The sequence below is a fragment of the Nelumbo nucifera genome, chromosome 1 (assembly GCF_055504915.1).
Source record: "Nelumbo nucifera cultivar China Antique chromosome 1, China Antique-T2T, whole genome shotgun sequence".
Lineage (NCBI taxonomy): Eukaryota > Viridiplantae > Streptophyta > Magnoliopsida > Proteales > Nelumbonaceae > Nelumbo > Nelumbo nucifera.
Window position 1 is genome coordinate 77,303,836 of NC_142649.1, and position 21,487 is coordinate 77,325,322.

General features: G+C 42.8%; 1 non-coding gene across 1 annotated transcript; it reads right to left on the minus strand.

The window, feature by feature from the left end:
• Positions 1 to 15,725: 15,725 nt before the first annotated feature.
• On the minus strand, positions 15,726 to 15,832 carry LOC148803462 (small nucleolar RNA R71). The gene has a single exon (XR_016081565.1). It is a non-coding gene; the product is annotated as a small nucleolar RNA R71 (small nucleolar RNA).
• Positions 15,833 to 21,487: the final 5,655 nt, after the last annotated feature.

The following is a 21,487-nucleotide window of genomic DNA, read 5'->3' on the forward strand; positions in this document are numbered from 1 at the left end:
AATGGGCCTACTCCAATCGGAAATCGTTTAGAGCCTAGAGGGGGAAACCAAGACCAAGAGACCATTCTAAGTTTTCTCTGGTTTTTCCAGTCTTAAAAGTTAAAAACACTGGTATGCATTATAACTATACTGTATCAGCGGCGTTAGGGGCAATAACTAGTCGATTTGATTAATGGGACTTAACCGATTTATAATTGTATTATTGCTAAGGCTCAGTTTGTGCTGTATTTTATATTGTTTTGTATGTATTTATATTTTATACATATTTGTATTTATATTCTTGGCACACTGAACCGCCTAAGAGAAAAGATTAGATCAATTGCTTCCTCAAGAGTCAAAGATGAAGATATAAACTAATGGAAAGAATGTTGCATTATGTCAAAAGTGAATTATTTGGATTGAAATATATTAGGAAAGGACAGGTTTGAGGAGGCCTAACAAACAGAGACGATCAACGATGGGAATACAATTTTTCACTTCACCTGGAGTTGTCGTATGTTAGATATTAAGCTATATGAAGCAAACATGTATGATCTAGGTGGGCCCGTTTAAGATTTCATTCCTCTCCTAGAAAACTCCATTTCAATTTCAGCAGTTTTGTCATGTAAAATGAATTTTGATTTTCATTATTGATAAAATTGCATTCTCACTTTTGAAGGAAAGGCCATATTTCAGCCTCGCCTTTGGGAATGAGAATCTCATTCAACAAAACAAAAAAGACATCCTCAAAATCTTTTTTTTCTCTTTGTCCAATGCTAACTCTCTTTGAAAGTGGTGTATATCTTTTACGAATCTAATTCTAATTCTTGTCTAAATCAAAGGAAATGATAGATGATTCTAATTCCAGAAGATTTCCATTCTAATTCTTATTCCGACATGAATCAAATGCACCCTTAGAGCATAACGGCAAGACAACCCAACCAATTTGTGACTATCAGCAGTAAAAAGAGAAAGAGGGGCGTTTCGATGGGAGGTAAGAAGTAAGAAACTCAAAAACTTGTAGAGTTTGATTTTTGACAAAACCTGGGAGTGATCACAATGCAAGGGGCGTTGGAGCTCTTCCTTGGAACCAGTGTTTGAAATTGCACCCTAGAGATCTCTTGTAGAGAAACCGTATAATTTTTTAAGGGAAAAATCTATGATATGGAAAAGATATGGTATGGAAAGAATTTTGACCAATCAAAATCCATCCATGAATTTTGATAAATCACTACATGTTCCTAATCAAGGTTTTGTGTTATTGGTCAGTTGTTTATATAGTCGAACCTTTTTTTAAGTTAATAACATATTGAGCGCAAATGGGATTTCCTACCCACTACTCTTTATCCACATTCTACCTGCCTTGAATTGCAGCCACACATCGCCACACCCTGTGAGATTGTACCGCTACAACGTAGTAGGTTGTAGGTAGAGAGAGAGTAGGAAATCTATCGACTCTTTGAGCGCTGATGAATCTAAGGCTTTTGTTGGTGAAGCCTGAAGTGTCTTCTTTTATTCTAAAGGTCTCTTCGATTATTTCTTCTTTTCCTATAGATCTTTTGTGTATCAAAAGAAGTCAATTCTGATGAATGAATCCATTTTCAAAAGAAAAGGAAATTATATATCTAAAATCTCCCCTCATTTTATGACAGTGTCTAAAGTTTCTCCCAAATACGTCCAGAAAAACCCCTGTTACAGGTTTTATAAATCATATACTTCTCTTACATTATGTTCTCACGAGAAACCATTTTCAAATGACAAGAATAATTCTAATCATATATTTTTCCTCTTGATCTCATCAATACCCCTACCACATGCTAACCATCTCTCTCTCTCAATCATACTTATTATTATATGAATAAAGAAGTGTTGAAGCACATTTATTTGGATGTTTTGGTATGCCCAAATCCAAATATTAAACTGAGTGGAATAATTGATCAAGACTCTCCATTTAATGTACAACATCTAATATTGATATTTCCTAATGGTTAAAAATTTGATACATTAATGGGTTCTTCATCAATGACATTTTGTTCATTTGTAAAACATCCATTATTTAAGAGTATTTGTGTAGGGGTCACAACAATCCGAGCTTTTCACAAACTGTTCAAGTTCGGCTCATAAAAAGTTCAGTTTGGCTCGGTTTTAGTCAAGCTTGAATTCGAGTTCGAGCTCAATTCAATAGTTCGATTATTAAATGAGTCAAGCTCGATCCTATTAGAGTTCGACTCGTGAGGCTCACGAGCCGGCTCGAATATATATATATATATATATATATATATATATATAAATATTATAATTATTAATTATTATAATTCTTAATTTTTTAAATATAAAATAAAAAAAAATTATATATAATTTTTATTTTTATAAAATATTTTTTTTAAATATTTTTATAAAATATAAAACGAGCCGAACTGAGTCAAGCTCGAGCTCAAAGTTCTGGCTCGAGCTCGAGCCTTGTAGAATAGTCTTGAACCGAACTCAAGCCTGATACTATTCAACTCGGCTCGGCTCAAATCCACCCCTAATTTTGAATATATTAAAATATTCAGTAATACACATATGAAATATGAACACCATGTGTGGTGGGTAAGTAGAGGAATTAATCTTGCACATTTTATTCCTGCCATTTAATGGAATATGTCTAACTGAAGGCTCAACCGGAGTTCAGATTTCTTCCTCATAAAAGTTTTTACACTAACACAATCTTTGCAGCCAACACATCGAGAAGAGGAAATTCGGATTCATTCTTGGAGGCATCTAAAAGTCAAGAAACGTTTTAAGCATTATCATTAATGTGAGGAGGTTTTAGATAATTCCCTTATAAAAGCTTAGTGAGGTAAAATCTTGTTTGATCACAACAAATAAGATTAATTTAAGGTTCCATCCAATCAACTAACACTTGTGGGACCCCATTTGGTTGGGAGTTGGGATTATCTCCCTTATTTTAGAATAAATATTAAATGATAAAGCCAAAACTAGGTGGAGTCCACACTTGACCCTATCATTGAATTTAAACCTTGGTTTATAGATTTGAGCATGCCCATTTGATTTGGACTTGTGCAGTTTGTCCCGTTCAGGCATATACCTAGAAAGCCCATCTCTAATGATAACACATCGGCTAAAATTTTGTGCCTAAACTGCTACATATTCATCAATTAGGGCAGTGAATCATTTATATATGACTAAGAGTAGTGTGTAATTAAGTATTAAACAGCTTTTAAAATAAAAGTATTAACTATAATCTTTGATGTTTGGTATTTGGATTGGGCAGCAATTCGGCTCCCCCCGTTACGTCAGATAAGTGAAACTTTTGATCCCATTATACCCCTTATGTCCCAATGGTAATCTTCATTATTCGAACCGAACACAGCAACGGCCATCTTCTTCTCTTCTTCATTCGAACCGAACACAATAGACACACTAGCGGCCAACGGTAATCTTCTTCTCTTCTTCATTCGAACCGAACACAGCAGCGGCCAATGGTAATCTTCTTCTTCATTCGAACCTAATACACCAGCGGCATCCCCGTCGTCTTCTTGCTCACCCCCTTCTTCCTCGTTCGAATCGAACGCAGCAGCGTCACCCCATTTGGCCAACTGTAATCCTCTTCTCTTCTTCATTCGAACCGAACACAGCAGCGGCATCCCCATCGTCTTCTTGCTCACCCCAGGCAAAACATCTTTGATCGTCGACTTCTGAGGGGAAGCTGACCGAACCAGCAACGTCTTCTTCTTCCTAACCGAACGCAGCAGCGTCTCCATCATCTTCTTGCTCACCCCAGGCGAAACATCTTCGATTGTCGACTTCTGAGGGGGAGCTGACCGAACCAGCAACGTCTCTGTCGTCTTTGGTTAGTCTTCTTTCTCATCCGAATGGAACACAACAGTTTCAGTTTCTTCCTCATTCGAACCGAATGCAACATCTTATTGACCGAAGCTAAAATTTCGAAGCTACCGCAACATCTTCTTCTTCCTCATTTGAACCAAGAGCTCTATAGCATCTTACTTACCGAAGCTAAATTTCGAAGGTCAAGCATTTTACCGCAACGTCTTTTTCTTCGTCATTCGCACAAAGACCGCCTGTGTTTCTGGCACAGTGCCTGTGTATCCGGTTCATTCTGGTTTGGCCACCCGTGCATTTACTTTGTTACATTTTTTTCCCTAATTGGTTGTCGTAAGGACCTATGTAAATGAATATTTGAATGTTAACTAATCTAAATTAAGTATTTAAAGTTGATTAAGATATGAATGTCCTGTGGGTTATTGAACATTTGTAGGTATGAATAGCCAATGGAGTGTCGGGAATGAATGTCCGAGTAGTTTACAATATGATACTAAGTATTGTTATTGCAAACGAAAATGTATCATCTGAATTTCTACAACTCGGAATAACCCATAGAAGTTATTTTATAGCTGTCGATTAAAATCCGAGGTAATATTTTTAGTTTGATGATATTATGATATAAGGCATGCATATTGCTAATGACATGTGTTGCACTTGCAGGAGCAGGTGTTTGATAGCCTAACAACTGAAAGCGATTCTATTGGTGGTTGCAAATTTTTGGAGTGGGCAATTCCTCGAGCTTGGTCCGATGAGGTTACATTGGGAAATCGTCATGGTGATGTTCTGGAATGCATTGAAAAAGTGGAGAGTGCAGTCGATGTTTGCATAAGGGAGATTGAGTTTATGAAATCAGTTCATGAATCAGCTACTAAAGTGATGGCTATAGTTAAACAACTTGTTTTTGTTCTTTTTGTTATTATTGTTCTGACATTGGTGTTTTGGAAATAGTTAGGTTTAGTGTTTTTAATATTGCGTTGAAAGACTTCTCCTTTTGTTTCCATGTTGGTGAACTATTTTTCTATCTTATTGAAATTATTTTGACTTTTTAAATATCAGTATATAAACATAAATTGCTTAAAAGATAATCTTTTCTTGATAAATAAGTATGTCTTAATTCAGCTAAGACACCTTCCGGCAAGAGGTAGAGAAGATCAGGCCCACCGAGTAGTCCACTGGATCAGTCCCCAGGCGATTTGGCCAATTCCAAGAAACGGTCCCAAAGGGGGGGGGCGTGGGGGTAGTCGGGCAACAGAACCACCTCCACGAGGTGGAGGGAGGTCCCCTATAAGTACCCAGATGAGGTGGGGATGCCTTGGTGTAATGGGGATGGCCGACAGTGGGAAATGGTGCTTTTGCAGAACCACCGTTTCCCACCGTCGGCCAGAGCCATCGGGTTGAAGGGCGATCGGAAGGTTTCGGGATGCTCAATGGGTGAGTGGCAGAAGGGGGGAGTGGGTTTGGTGAAAATCCCACCCCACCGCACCCGTTGGATTGGCCTCTGGGCGATTGGGACAATTCCCAAAAACGGTACCAGAGGGAGGGCACGAGGGTAGTCGGGCGGCGGAACCACCTCCACGGGAAAACGGTTGGTCCTGTACAAGTACCCAAATGAGGCAGATACACCCTGTGCCAACGGTGAAGGCCGACAGTAGGAAATGATGCTTTTGTAGAACAACCGTTTTCCACCGTCGACCCAGGCAATCAGGCCGATGGGCGATCGGAGGTGTTGGGATGCTTGGTGGGTGAGTGGCAGGCGATTCAACCAATTACCAGAAATGGTCCAAAAAGGGAGGGCGTGGGGCTAGTCGAGCGGTGGAACCACATGCACAGAGAGGGGAGAGGTCCCCTATAAGTACCCAAATGAGGCGGAGATGCCCCAAGCCAACGGGGAAGGCCGACGGTTGGAAACAGTGCATTTACAGAACCACTATTTCCCACTGTCGGCCTGGGCCATGTGCCGATAGGCGATCGAAAGGTATTGGGATGCTTGATGGGTGAGTGGCAGTAGGGGGAGTGGGTTTGGTGGCGATCGCAACCCTTCGCACCAGCCAGATCGGCCTCTGGGCGATTCGGCCAATTCCTAGAAACAGTCCGGAAGGGAGGGCATGGGGGTATTGGAGCGGTGGAACCACATGCATAGGGTGGGGAGACAGTGCTTTTTCAGAATCACCGTTTCCCACCGTCGGCCAGAGCCATCGGGTCGAAGGGCGATCGGAAGGTGTCGGGATGCTCAGTGGGTGAGTGGCAGAAGGGGGGCGTGGGTTTGGTGGAAATCCCACCCCACCGGACCCGTTGGATCAGCCTCTGGGCGATTGGGACAATTCCCAAAAATGGTACGGGAGGGAGGGCACGAGGGTAGTCGGGCAGCGGAACCACCTCCACGGGGTGCAGGGAGGTCCCGTACAAGTACCCAAATGAGAAGGACACGCCTTGGGCCAACGGGGAAGGCCGACGATGGGAAATGATGCTTTTGTAGAACAACCGTTTTCCACCATCGACCCGGGCAATTGAGCCGATGGGTGATCGGAGGTGTTGGGATGCTCGGTGGGTGAGTGGTAGGCGGATCGACCAATTACTAGAAACGGTCCAAAAAGGGAGGGCGTGGGGCTAGTCGAGCGGTGGAACCACATGCATAGAGAGGGGAGAGGTCCCCTATAAGTAACCAAATGCGGCAGAGACGCCCCAGGCCAACGGGGAAGGCCGATGGTTGGAAACGGTGCTTTTGCAGAACCACTGTTTCCCACCGTCGGTCTGGGCCATCGTGCCAATGGACGATCAAAAGGTATTGGGATGCTCGGTGGGTGAGTGGCAGTAGGGAGAGTGGGTTTGGTGGCCATCGCAACCCTTCGCACCCGCTGGATCGGCCTCTGGGCGATTCGGCCAATTCCTAGAAACAGTCCCGGAGGGAGGGCACGGGGGTATTGGAGCGGCGGAACTACATGCACAAGGAGGGGAGAGGTCCCCTATAAGTACCTAGATAAGGTGGAGACGCCCTGGGCCAACCAGGAATGCCGGCGGTGGGAAACGATGCTTTTGCAGAAAAACCGTTTCCCACCGTCAACTCGGAACATTGGGCCGATGGGCTATCGGAAGGTGTCAGGTTGGTCGGCAGGTGAGTAGCAATAGGGTGAGTGGATTTGGTGGAAATCCCACCCGTTCGCACCCACTGGATCGTCCTTCGGGCGATTGGGCCAATTCCAATAAACGGTCCTAAAGGGCGGGCGCGGGGGTAGTTGGGCGGTGGAACCACCTCCACCGGGGGGGGGGGGGGGTAGGTCCCCTATAAGTACCCACATGAGGTGGAGACACCCCGGGCCAATAGGGACGGCTGATAGGTGAGCGGAAGGTGTCGGTATGCTCGGTGGGTGAGTGGCAGTAGGGGGAGTGGGTTTGGTGTCCATTGCACCCCTCTGCATCCACTAGATCGGCCAATTCTCAAAAATGGTCCCGGAGGAAGGGCGCAAGTGTAGTCGAGTAGCAGAACCACATGCACAGGGAGGGGAGAGGTCCCCTATAAGTAACCATATAAAGTAGAGATGCCCTGGCCAACGGGGAAGGCTGACAGTGGGAAACAATGCTTTTGCATAACAACCGTTTCCCATTGTTAGCTCAGGCCATCGGGCTGATGGGCGATCGAAAAGTGTCGGGATGCTCGGTGGGTGAGTGGTAGTAGGGGTAGTGGGTTTGGTGGCTGTCACACCCCTCCGCACCCGCCAGATCAGCCTCCGGGTGATTCGGCCAATTCCCAGAAATGGTCCCAGAGGTAGGGCGTAGGGGGTTGTCAACTGGCGGAACCACATACACAGGGAGGGGAGAGGTCCCCTATAAGTAACTAGATAAGAAGGAGATGCCCTAGGCGAACGGGGAAGGCCGGTGGTGGGAAACAGTGCTTTTGTAGAACAACCGTTTCCCACCATCGGCCCGGGCCATCAGGTTGATGGGCGATCGGAAGGTGTTAGGATGCTCAGTGGGTGAGTGGCAGTAGGGGGAGTCAGTTTGGTGGAAATCCCACCCCTCCGCACCCTCTGGATCGGCTTCCGGGCGATTGGGCCAAATCCTAGAAACGGTCTCGAAGGTGGGGTGCGAGGGTAGTCGGGCGGCCGAACCACCTCCATGGGGTGGGGGTAGGTCCTCTATAAATACCCAGATCGGGCGGAGACACCCCAGGCCAACGGGGAAGGACGACGATGGGAAACAGTGCTTTTGCAGAACCAATGTTTCTCACTGTTGGCTCGGGCTATCGGGCCGATCGGCGATCGGAAGGTGTTGGGATGCTCGGTGGGTTAGTGGCAATAGGGGGGAGTGGGTTTGGTGTCAATTTCACCCTTCCGCACTTGGAGGATCGGCCTCCGGGCGATTCGGCCAATTCCTAGAAACGGTCTCGGAGTGAGGACGCAGGGGTAGTCGAGCGACGGAACCACATGCATAAGGAGGGGAGAGGACCCTATAAGTACCCAGATGAGGCCGAGATGCCCCGGGCCAACAGGGAAGGCTGACGAACCCGGGCTAGACCTGTTCATGGGCTGGGTGGTTCGACGGGCTGGCCCAGCCTGGCCCTCGAACGGGCTTGAACATGCAAATGAGCCCGTGGGCTTAACCTCGGGCCAAAAATCCTGACCCACAATAAATTCAAGCCAGGCTCGGGATTTGGCAAAATAGCCCAACCCGACCTATAGACTAAACTTAAAAATCCCTAAGCCGAACCTCTCTTCTCTTTCACCTCTTTCCCCTTAGTCGAACCTCTCTTCTCTTCACTTCCTCCTCAGTCCTCATACTCTTAGGCAGCCACACAACTGGCGAGCCTGCGAACATTCACCAACACAACAACTCTGGTGGTTAGTCCTCTCTTCTCTCTCTCTCTCTCTCTTTCTCTCTCTTTCTTTATCTCTCTCTCTCTCTAAGACGTGAACTAACACACTTTTCATTGTTAAAATCGTAGCTCACCGCGAACTCAGCTCCGACGAACACAGTCACCGGTGGTGAGTAAAAGCTCGGGCTCGGGCCCAAGTTGTAGGCCCGTTGGTCGAGCCGGGCTCGAGCTCGGGCCTAACAAATTTCTATTCATTAAGAGTAAAAGCCCGACCCGAGCCTGGCCCGACCTAACCCATGAACAGGTCTAGCCCGGGTCATCAGGCCAATAGGCGATCGGAAGGTGTCGGGATACTCGGTGGGTGAGTGATAGTATGGGGGAGTGGGTTTGGTTGAAATCTCACCCCTTCACACCCACTGCATCGACCTCCGTTTGATTGGGCCAATTCCCAGAAACGGTCCCAAAGGGGGGGTGCGAGGGTAGTCGGGTGGCGGAACCACCTTCACGGGGTGTGGGGAGGTCCTCTATATGTACTTAGATGAGGCAGAGACACCACGGGCCAACGCTAGGAAACAATGCTTTTGTAGAACCACCGTTTCTGACCGTCGGCCTGAGCCATCTGGCCGATGGGCGATCGGAAGTTGTCGTGAAGCTTGGTGGGTGAGTGGCAATAGGGTTAGTGGGGTTTGGTGGAAATCCCACCCCTCTGCATCTGCTGGATCGGCCTTTAGGCGATTTAAACAATTCCTAGAAACAGTCCCGGAGAGGGGGCGCGAAGGTAGTTGGGCGGTGGAACCACCTCCACGAGATTGGAGGGAGGTCCTCTATGAGTACCTAGATGAGGCCGAGATGCCCCGACCAACGGTGGGAAACGATGCTTTTGTAGAACTACCGTTTCCCACCGTCGGCCCAGGCCATCAGTCCGATGGTCAATCAGAAGGTGTCGGGATGTTCGGTGAGTGAGTGGTTATAGGGGATTGGGTGTGGTGGCCATCACATCCCTCCGCACCCACCGGATCGGCCTCCGAGCGATTCGGTCAATTCTTAGAAATGGTCTCGGAGGGAGGGCGTGGGGATAGTCGAGCTGCAGAACCACATGCCCAAGGAGGGGAGAGGTCTCCTACAAGTACCCAGACGAGGCGGAGACGCCCTGGGCCAACGGGGAAGGCCGACGGTGGGAAACAGTGCTTTTGGAGAACCACAGTCGGCCCGGGCCATGGGGCCAATAGGCGATCGGAAGGTGTCCGGATGCTTGGTGGGTGAGTGGCAGTGGGTGAGTGGGTTTGGTGGCCATTGCATGCACAGAGAGGGGAGAGGTCCCCTATAATTACTCAGATGAGGCGGAGACGCCCTGGGCCAACGGGGAAGGCCAATGGTAGGAAACGGTGCTTTTGTAGAACCACCATTTCCTACCGTCGGCCCGGGCCATCGAACTGATTTGTGATCGGAGGGTGTAGGGTTGCACGGTGGGTGAGTGGCAGTAGGGGGAGTGTGTTTGGTGGTCATCACACCCCTCCACACCCGCCGGATCGACCTCCGGGTGATTTGTCCAATTCCTAGAAACGGTCCTGGAGGGAGGGCGCGGGGGTAGTGGAGTGGCAGAACCACATGCACAGGGAAGGGGAGGTCCCCTATAAGTACCCAAATAAGTTGGAGACGCCTTGGGCCAACGGGAAAGGTAGGCGGTGGGAAACGATGCTTTTGCCGAACAACCGTTTCCTACTGTCGGCTCGAGCCATCGGGCCGATGGGCGATCAGAAGGTGTCGGGATGCTCGATGGGTGAGTGGGTTTTGTGGAAATCCCACCGCTCCACACCCGCTGGATCGGCCTCCGGGCGATTGGGCCACTTCTTAGAAACGGTCCCGGAGGGGGGGTGCGAGGGTAGTCGGGCAGCAGAACTGCCTCCACTGGGTGGGGGAGGTCCCCTTTAAGTACCTAGGTGAGGCGGAGACACCCCGGTCCAACGGGGAAGGCCGACAGTGGGAAATAGTGCTTTTGTAGAACCAGAAGTTTCCCACCGTCGGCCCGGGCCATCGAGCCGATGGGCAATCGGAAGTTGTCGAGATGCTCGGTAGGTGAGTTGGTAGATGGGTGGAGTGGGTTTGGTGTCCATCGCACCCCTCCGCACCCGTCAGATCAGTCTCCGGGCGATTCGGCCAATTCTTAGAAACTGTCCCGGAGGGAGTGCGCAGGGGTTGTTGAGCGGCGGAACCACATGCACAGGGATGGGAAAGGTCTCCTATAAGTACCCTAATGAGGCGGAGATGCCTTGGGCCAACGGGAAAGGCCGACGGTGGGAAACAGTGTTTTTGTAGAACCACCATTTCCCTCCGTCGGCTTGAGCCATCGAGCCGATGGGCGATCGGAAGGTGTTGGGATGCTCGGGGGGTGAGTGGCAGTAGGGGGAGCGGGTTTGGTGGAAATCCCACCCCTCCACACCCATTGGATCGGCCTCCGGGTGATTGGGCCAATTTACAGAAACGGTCCTGGAAGGGGTGCGTGAGGGTAGTTGGGCGGCGGAACCACCTCCACAGGGTGGGGGGAGGTCCCCTATAACTATTTAGATTAGGCGGAGACGGCCCAGGCCAACGGGGAAGTTCGACGCTAGAAAACGGTGCTTTTGTAGAACCACTATTTCCCTTCGTCGGCCCGAGCCATCAGGTTGATGGGCGATTGGAAGGTGTTGGGATGCTCGGTGGGTGACTAGAAATTGGGGGAGTGGGTTTGGGGGAAATCCCACCCCTCTGCACCCGCTGGATCGACCTCCGGGCGATTTGGCCAATTCTTATAAACGGTCTCGGAGGGGGGGTATGAGTGTAGTTGGGTGGCGGAACCACCTCCACGGGGATGGGGGAAGGTCCCCTATAAGTACCTAGATGAAGCGGAGACGCCCATCGTTGGCCCGAGCCATCGGGCCGATGGGTGATTGGAAGGTGTCGGAATGCTCGGTGGGTGAGTGGCAGTGGGGGCAATGGGTTTGGTGGCCATCACACCCCTCCTAACCCACCGGATCGGCCCTCGGGTGATTCTGCCAATTACCCGAAACGGTCCCAAAGGGAGGGCGTCGGGGTCCAAAAAGTGTCCAAAGGGAGTCTCTTAGAGCCTTCTCTTGTACTCCGAACTTAGAGACAAACTCTGCAGCATTTCCCTAAACCATTTCGAGGAGCACCTAGTCCCAACTTTGTCACCTGACATTTTTTTGTCGAGAATTTAATAGCCTATTGTTAGCAAAAGTAAGAAAAAATTATAATACTATTTAAATTTCATATATAAAGAATGACAAAACTCAATTAGCACTAGGGGTGATCATTTCAGCCCGGCCTAGAAATTCTAGGCTTCGGCCTGGGTTTTGTGTTTAGGCACAACCCGGGCCCAATTCCACATTAGGTTCGCAAATTTTCAGACCAGGCTTGGGCTAAGCCCGGCCTGCATATATTTAAACTTATACATTTTGTGTATAATGTATACATATATATACATGTTACTTTACATTATATTATATATTTTATATATAAATATTATAACATGACATATATAATTCATATTATATTAATGTATAAAATAAGTTTATATGCATTTTATGCCATTTAATATATAGATATGTAATGTTTTATATATGGGTGACATTAGCCTACAATCAGGCCCGGCCCAAACCGGACCCGTATAGACCTGAGGTAGGGCTTATGTTTCAGGCCTGGAACCCCGGATCGGTCTGGACCCAGGCCTAAGCTATAGCCGTTAGCACTCAACAAAACCAAGAAATCATCAAAACCAAAATAAATGAATTGTGCAGAATACAGACACAACTAGATGCTTACCGCACTCAAAGCACCGAAAAACACGCTGTACCTCCGGTGATGAGAGATGAAGCTCCGAAGCTCCGGTGATTAATGGCTATGAAAAATGGGGAAAACGCTGTAGCTCCGACAATGAGAGATGAAACTCCGGTGATTAACGACCTTCGATGATGAGAGATGAAGCTCTGAAGCTCCGTTGATTAACGACTATGAAAATGGGGAAAATGTTGTAGCTCCGGCAATGAGAGATGAACCTCTGGTGATTAACGACTCTGAGAAATGGAGATAACGACAATGAGAAATGGAGAAGAGGGTGAATGTTGTAGTTTCGAAATGGGGAAGAAGATGATGGAAAGATATTGTACCTTTCGGCTCTGAGAAACAGGGGTGAAACTGTTGTGTTCGGTTCAAATGAGGAAGAACGGTAACTTCGAGGAAGAAGAAGATACTGTTGGATCGGTTCTTCCAGGAAGAAGATGTTTCGCCTGGGGTGAGTTGACCGAAGACGACGGAGACGCCTCTGCTGCGTTCGGTTATAATAAGGAATGGGGTGATGCTACTGCGTTCGGTTCGAATGATGAAGAAGGGGGTGAGCAAGAAGACGACAGGAATGCCGCTGGTGTGTTCGGTTCGAGTGAAGAAGAAGATTACCGTTGGAAGATGGCCGCTGCTGTGTTCGGTTCGAATGAAGAAGATTTTCGTTGGGATATAAGGGGTATAATGGGATCGAAAGTTTCACTTATCTGACGTGGTGGGGGAGGGGGAGCCGAAATAAATTTTGCATTTAATAGGTGAATCAGGTTTCTGTACGTCCTTAATTGAATTTTCGACTTCTGAGGGGAGCTGACCGAAGATTCCCCTAAAATATTTACCTAAGGGTTGTTTGGTAAGTATTCTTAGGCAATATCTTTCAACAACCCGGTAGACGAAAAGACGCATTCATCTTTTGGGGTCTTGTCTTGAAAGATCAAGGTTGTTTGGTTTGCTTCGTGCTGAAAAATCATTTGAAACTTTTTTAATTTTTTGTTATTTTAGTCTTTTTACACACTCGTGGGTAATAAGCATATATTTGTACATATTTTCATACCTCTAATTTGATGATTTTGGTAATAATGTTTTTTGGAATTAGCATGGTATTGCATTGATTATGATGAAATTGTCTTGCAAGATGATTTGGAGTTTAATTGTGCAATTTTAAGGAGGAGTTCGATTTAATTGATCAAGATAATCAGAGAAGAGGGACCATGCAGCAATGATGCTCCATGATGTAGCCATGAAGGAGAGAATCCATTGAAATCGGATCTGATATGTATGCACAAAAATCGGGAAATTTTCTGTTTTGATATAGTTCTCATATTTTGGGCATAATTTTCTTCCTACAACTCGAATTGAGGTGATTCAAATGGATAATTAAAGATAAGAGATAGGGCTAGAGCTCTTGTGTTTATCACTCAACCTAATTCCTCCTCCAACTAAGTGCAATTCAAGCTTCAAGTTTTGGGTCTAGCAGTTGGCAATGCAGAAGAGATAGGAATTCGACTGAGATAAAGACTAAGAGACCTAATTTGTGTTGAATTAGGAGTCTGCATTGAGAAGCAATTGAGGGGAGGCTGCACTATAAAAAGGACCATAGACTCAAGGCAAAGGGGCATATCCTTAGAGAGAATTCAGTAGAGAAGAGAAGAGGAAGTAGTTTCAACACATCAGAAGAGATGATGAAGCAATTTCAGCACGCTAGAGAAAGAGAGGAAGAATCCGAATTCAAGAGGGAGAAAAACTTAATTGCTGCACTTGTCTTCGACCTCCAAAGGCTAAAATTTTCTTGTTATTCTATTCATTCTTTGATGTGTTTTTGCTGTGTTTCCCCTTTAATTTTCTTGAGTATGTTGAATTTAGTGATGTCTAGCTAAATTCTCTTAGCTAGGGTTTAAATGGATTTTGATCTTAAGATTATATAGTTATTTGTTTAATTGAATTCAAGACCTTTATTATTTGCATGAGGAATTTTTATTGTTATGCTTAATGCTTTAAAATAATTGGCTAATCTTTTAATGATTTGATGATTCATGCATGACTGACCAAAGGATTGTTATGAATAGATCCCTAAGCAATAAAAATCGCATGATCGATTATGATATTGAAAGATGATTAGCTCATGTGTGGGAATCAATGAAGCTTAGTGAGTCAAATCCCCTTCTACGATTAGAGGTTTCCAAAGAAATTAATGCTTATTTTTCCTTTTGACAGCCACTTAGAAATTTGATAGTAGAATTGAATTAATAAAGGGTTAATATGACTTGGGAAAGCTTATTAATTAATTTAGGGAAATCCATCATCACATGCAAATAACTTTAATATACCTTAAGGTAATTTCGGTCTTGAGTTGGATTAAATAGATAATTATATAACATTGATTTAATGAAATCTAAACCCTAGCTGCATTCATCCATCAGTTCTGTTTTTATTAAAATCTTGGATTTGCATTAATTCTTTTAGTTTTTATTCATTCAATTGATTCACAAGTTCAACTTAGGTTAGTTTAAAATTGATTTGGTACTATGATCTAGTCTCTGTGGGATCGACACTTTTTTCATCATTATATGCACATTTGACTAAGGTACACTTGCCTGAATTAACTATACATAAATCACACAACAAGTTTTTGGTGCCGTTGCCGGGGACTAGTTTATTGCATATCAAAACTACCTGAATTAGCCTTAGATTGAACATCTATTTGTTTTATTTTCGTATTTAAAATTTTCCATTTCAATTTTTGTTGGGTTCAGCTTTATAAAAGTTTTTAGGAAATTTTTAAATTTTTTTCTCTTTCTTTTTCTTTTCTTTGAAGGTTCCCAGTGCATGACATGCACTAGTGGTGGAGAATTAATACCCCTTGATGAAGAAATTGAAAGGACTTTGAAAAAGTGAACGAGGGAGAGAAAGAACAAGATGGTTCAAGACCAAAATAATCCAAGGACATTGATCTTCTATGCTATACCTACTCTGGATGGTACTACATCAAGCATTAGGAGGCCGAATGTGCAAGCAAATAATTTTGAGATCAAACCTGCAATTATTCAGATGATCCAGATGAGTGTGCAATTTTCTGGCCCCAATGATGACCCTAACTCTCATATTGCTAATTTTCTTGAAATATGTGATAGTTTTAAGCATAATGGAGTTAGTGATGATGCCATTAGACTTAGGATGATTTGGCATGTTCGATTACTACATGGGATGACTTGGCACAAAAGTTTTTATCTAATAATTTCCACCTGCTAAAACGGCTAAATTAAAGAATGACATAACAACTTTTTCTCAATTTGATAATGAAACCTTATATGAGTCGTGGGAGAGATTTAAGGAACTTCTTAGGAAGTGTCCTTACCATGGTCTACCTGTTTGGATGCAAGTGCAAACTTTTTATAGTGGCATTAATCAATCTAATCGTTCAATGTTAGATGCAGCTACAGGTGGTACCCTTATGAGAAAGACTCTCGAAGAAGCATATGAACTTTTGGAGGAGATGGCAACCAATAGCTATCAATGGGGCAATGAGAGAGCAAATAAAAAGGGAGTTGGAATTTATAATGTTGATTCACTGCTTTATCGGCTCAACTTGCTGCATTAAATAAGAAATTAGAAATTTTGGGGGTTTCAGCTATGAGTGTTTCTTCTGTTCCTTTCCCTTCTTGTGAGCTTTGTGGGCAAGGGGGACACGCTAGTGTAGACTGTCAAGTAGGAAATCCTGTTTCTTCTTCTTCTGAACAAGCTAATTTTGTTTCTTATGGTGGAAACAAGTCCAATTTCAATCCCTACTCCAACACTTACAATCTAGGATGGAGAAGCCATCCAAATTTTTCTTGGAGTAATAACCAACAAAGAGCACCTCCCGGCTTTCAGTAGCAACCATAACAAAATCCATAAGAGAAGAAGCCAAATTTAGAGGGTATGATGGCAAAATTTATCAACAGTATAGAGGCAAGAATTCAAGGGATAGAAACTCAAATTGGACAACTTGCTCAAGCAATTTCGACAAGGCCACAAGGAGGATTACCTAGCAATACCGAGAAGAATCCTAGGGAACAAGTAAAGGCCATCACTCTGCGAAGTGGAAAAGAACTTAGAAAAGAAGAAAAAGATGATGAGCAGGTAAAAGAGGAAGAAAGTTGAAACCTTGAAGCTAAAGAAGGAGACTACGAGTCATCAATGGAGAAAAAGGGAAGTTCTTCTACTCTTAATTTAAAATCCTACAAACCCACTCTTCATTTTCCTAAAAGATTTCTTAAGGCTAACTTGGATAAGCAATTTGCTAAATTTCTAGAGGTGTTTTAAAAGTTTCATATTAACGTTCCTCTTCTTGATGCTATTTCTCAGATGCCAAGTTATGCCAAATTTTTAAAAGAAATAATTTCAAACAAAAGAAAGTTGGAGGAGTTTGAAATGGTAAAACTTAATGATGAATGCTCAGTAATCCTACAAAATAAATTACCTCCAAAACTCAAGGATCTAGGGAGCTTCTCTATTCTGTGCATCATTGGCGAAATTAATTTTGATAAGGCTTTATGTGATCTTGGTGCAAGCATTAATTTGATGCCTTTTTTTGTCTTTAGGAAGCTTGGGTTGAAGGAGCCAACACCTACCACTATTTCTCTACAATTAGCTGATAGAAGTATCAAATATCCAAGGGGAGTAGTGGAAGATGTTTTGGTAAAAGTAGATAAATTTATTTTTCCTGTTGACTTCATCGTTTTGGACATGGAAGAAGATTATGATATAACCATAATTTTAGGGAGACCTTTTCTTGCCACAAGAAGAGCTTTAATTGATGTCCAATAAGGAAAACTTAGCCTTAGGATTAATGATGAGGAAGTTATTTTTAATGTGTTTAAGGCTATGAAACATTCCAATGATGAAAAAGAAGTCTTAATGATAGATTGCATTGATGATTTGGTAGAAAGAAAATTTCATGCATTTAGGTTAGATGATCTTATAGAAAATTGCATTGCTAACTCTTTTAATGTGAATGAACAAATTTTAGATGAGAGGCATAAGGAGGCTATAGGCTATTTGGGAGAAAAGCAAAGAGGATTCGTGACAAAAAGAGAAAAATTTTTGCCTTTGGATATTTCTTGCTCTTCTTCAAAAGCCAAGCCATCAATCGAGAAGCCTCCTACTCTTGAACTTAAACCTCTTCCTTCACATTTAAAATATGTTTATTTAGGGAATTCATCTACTTTACCTGTGATTATTTCTTCTTACTTGACAGGTCTCGAAGAAGAAAAGTAGATAAGGGTGCTTAGGGAACATAAAAGGGCGATTGGATGGAGCATTGGCGACATTCAAGGAATAAGTCCATCAGTTTGCATGCACAAAATCATGATGGAAGAAGGATTCAAGCCTACGGTGCAGCCCCAAAGGAGGTTAAATCCTAATATGAAAGAGGTATTAAAGAAAGAGGTGATAAAATGGCTTGATTCAGGTATTATCTTTCCTATCTCTGATTCTTCTTGGGTAAGTCCTATGCAAGTTGTGCCAAAAAAGGGTGGGACCACTATAGTCGAAAGTGAAAATAATGAATTAATCCTTACAAGGATAGTAACAGGTTGGAGGGTATGTATCGACAATAGGAAATTGAATAATGCTACTAGAAAATATCATTTTTCCTTTCCCTTTATTGATCAAATGATTGAAAAACTTGCTAGTCAGGAATTTTATTGTTTTCTTGATGGTTATTCTGGTTATCACCAAATTCCCATTGCTCTTGAAGATCAAGAGAAAGCTACCTTTACATGCCCTTATGGAACATTTGCATTTAGGAGAATGCCTTTTGGTTTGTGCAATGCCCCTGCTACTTTTCAAAGATGCATGATGTCTCTATTTTCGGATTTCATTGATGATTTTATGGAGATATTTATGGATGACTTTTCTATTTTTGGATCTTCCTTCGATGCATGTTTGCATAGTTTGTCATTGGTGCTTAAAAGATGTGAGGAATCTAACCTTACTCTTAATTGAGAAAAATGCCATTTTATGGTTTGGGAAGGAATTGTTTTAGGCCACAAAGTATCTTCTAAAGGTATTGAAGTGGATAGAGCTAAAACTGAATTAATTAAAAAACTTCCCCCTCCAAAATCATTGAAAGAAGTTAGAGGTTTTTTGGAACATGCAGGTTTTTATAAAAGGTTCATTAAGGACTTTTCTAAAATTGCTAGGCCTCTAACTAATCTTTTAGTGAAGGACGCACTGTTTGTGATTGATAATGCTTATTTGCATGCATTTACTTGTTTAAAAGGGAAATTGATCAAAGCTCCCATAGTTTCGGCCCCCATTTGGAATTTGCCTTTTGAGATCATGTGTGATGCAAGTGATGATACTTTAGGTGCAGTTTTAAGACAAAGAATAGATAGGGAATTTCATACCATTTATTATGCAAGTAGAACCATGAATGAGGCACAAAGAAATTATACAACAACTAAAAATGAACTACTTGCTGTAATATTTTCTATTGAAAAATTTAGACCTTATTTGATCTTGTCTAAAGTGATTGTCTATACTGACCATTAGTGAGTCAAATCCCCTTCTACGATTAGAGGTTTCCAAAGAAATTAATGCTTATTTTTCCTTTTGACAACCACTTAGAAATTTGATGGTATAATTGGATTAATATGACTTGAGAAAGCTTATTAATTAATTTAGGGAAATCAATCATCACATGCAAATAACTTTAACATACCTTAGGGTAATTTTGGTCTTGAGTTGGATTAAAGAGATAATTATATAACCTTGATTTAATGAAATCTAAACCCTAGTTGCATTCATCCATCAGTTCAGTTTTTATTAAGATTTTGGATTTGCATTATTTCTTTTAGTTTTTATTCATTCAGTTGATTCACAAGTTCAACTTAGGTTAGTTTAAAATTGATTTGGTATTGTATCTGTGGAATCGACACTTTTTTCATCATTATACGCACATTTGACTAAGATACACTTGTCTGAATTAACTATGCATAAATCACACAACAATGGGTCTTTTGGTCTATGTGATACCAAACAGGAAAATACCAAATTTGTGTCTTTTAAGTTTTTCATAGACTGAAAGATGCGGCAAACACCACTAGTTCTTCTGCAGAATATCTTCTTGGATGTTTTTCTTTATTTCAAATCCTAGATGTATGCCCATTTTTCCTTTGCATGCCTTGTAAGCTAAGTTATGAGTGCATTATAGGCTCTATTTACATGCTTTATAGAAAACATATCAGAACATGTTAATATGTTACCATGTTTCAGATCAAATTTTTAAATAGGTTTTCATTCCAGTTGTACATTTATGGGGCAGGTATTCGTACCTCTCAAGAGGGTTTAAGGCAGCCTCGAAAGAATTCTTATAAGTGAATAACTGAATTGACATCCCTAAGTTGAGAGAGTGTTTTAGCACCATATAGCATTTACAAGCGTTTTGGTTCACCATTTTTTTGACTTATTATTACAGTAAATTTATAATGACAATTATTGACATCCCAAAAAAGGTCTCAGTTTTTCAAATTTCAATGTATCATCGGTTGGCATGTTAGCTAGGTAGTCCCTGTAGAGACGTGGATTGAGTTCCACTATTACCACCTATGTTGAAAAGTTAGTGTGTATTGTGTTAAATACCAAAAGAAAATGTACATCATTATCAAGGAGTTTCAAGAATTTTGATAATTCAAAAAACACCTCTGTTTTTTTTTAAAAAAAAAACAAAAAAGAAACACCTCTTTTCCCAAATTCTAAAGTTAATCATTATAGCAATTTTTCATTGAAAAATAGTGCACCAAATGCAACGTTTTACCCTTTCCATTTTTTGTACACTTGTGAAATGCTAGGGTGCCCAATACTCACCTTGTCTATTTGGAAAAAATAGTCTGGGCTGTTTTTTTTTTTTTAAGCCACAAGGCAAAAGCTTTATTCAACTTTTAACTTGAAACATTACATCTCATCCAGAATAATAGACCAGATACGCTCTAGGGTAGAAGATCAAGTAAATGATTGGTTTTGTCTTAGAGCAAATTGGGCTAGCCCATGGGATGCTCTATTACAGGACCGAGGGGTATGATTCCAAACACGGGATGAGAAATTTCTTGAAAGAGATTTGCAATCCAGGGTAATTAACAGAGATCTCCATGGGGTATTCCAGATCTGAAGGGAGAACTTGGATAGCAACCTGTGCATCTCTCTCTTTTATAATCGGGTCCATGGAGAATGATTTTGCCAGCCGAAGACCCTCTAGAATTGCTTTGAATTCAAATTCATCGGGAGAAGAACACATCACCATTAAGGCTTTGGCTATTAGTAGAGATCTAAATTCATCTCGAGCAATAACACCAACTGCAGCTTTTGAGGGAGTCCATGCTCCATCTGTATTGATTTTGATGTATAGATGAGGAAGATTGTTCCAAACTTTTGAGGTAGTTTGAAGAGATGGATGAGATGCAGAGCCCAAGTTTCTTGACTGGGTCATCCAACTTCTTCCACATAGATTTGCAATGTCTCCAAGGTGGGCATTATAGGGAATGAGAACAGCAAAATGAGTGAATGACTTTCCATTAAAAAATGTTTGACATCTAGCCTAGAATGTTTGGGGTTTCAACTTCATGGCAAATTATCATGTGTGGGTAAAACCATGTCAAAATTTTTCCCTCCCATGTAGGGTTGTCAATGGACTGGATATTGGTCCAACCTGACCTAGTCCAGTATGAACCCATTATAGATGGATCGGGTTCAATCCAATACGGTGAATACTTTGAATCCAATTTAATTTCTAGATTGTCTAATATTTTCAAATTGATTTTAATTTAGATTTGGTTCAAATCCAAACCTGGTCTACTGACATCTATACTCCTATCATCTGTCAATGGATTGGGTATTGATTCAATCCAACCCAGTCCAATATAAATTCATAGATCAAGTCCAATCCAATCCAATAAATATTTTAAGCCAATAAGTCTGAATTGATCCAATACTCCAATTCAACATGTTTTACTGATCTATCTAATCCATTCAAATTGATTT